This window comes from Lolium rigidum, chromosome 7 (assembly GCF_022539505.1).
Source record: "Lolium rigidum isolate FL_2022 chromosome 7, APGP_CSIRO_Lrig_0.1, whole genome shotgun sequence".
In the NCBI taxonomy this organism is placed as follows: domain Eukaryota; kingdom Viridiplantae; phylum Streptophyta; class Magnoliopsida; order Poales; family Poaceae; genus Lolium; species Lolium rigidum.
The window spans coordinates 199,016,450-199,017,028 of record NC_061514.1 but is presented as its reverse complement, the minus strand read 5'-3'; positions in this window follow the sequence as shown (position 1 = coordinate 199,017,028).

Sequence of the window (579 nt, the reverse complement as noted above, 5' to 3'; positions counted from 1 at the left end):
ACGATCATTGAAGTGGTTATTCGGTATGAAATAAAAAATGGCTTTATGTGTTCATCTTATTATGGAGCTCTTCCCATTCATGCACATGAATAACGATATAACTTTATCCTAATCATAAATAGAACCAATGCTAGTGGTGGATCCTACATTCGCTGAGAACTGCTTTACCATATCTAAACTCCCACAACCACACTCTCATGCTCTTTATTTATCATAGTTATTTACGTAGTTCTTAGTTACATTAAACCTCTCTCAGTTATCACTATTATAGTAGCTTATGAAATAGGATATTTCCAAAGCACGGTTTGGGTGCAAACGTGGATGTGCCTGACAACGCAGTTCCGGAGTTGTGTTATTTCCATTTGCAAAGTTCTTCCAAGGAACTAACATTATAAATAATATTTGCTACTACAAGTACTACAATGTAACGACCCCGGATCTGGTAGGATCCAAAGTTCCGATGACCCACAAGTATAGGGGATCGCAACAGTCTTCGAGGGAAGTAAAACCCAATTTATTGATTCGACACAAGGGGAGACAAAGAATACTTGAAAGCCTTAACAGCGGAGTTGTCAATTC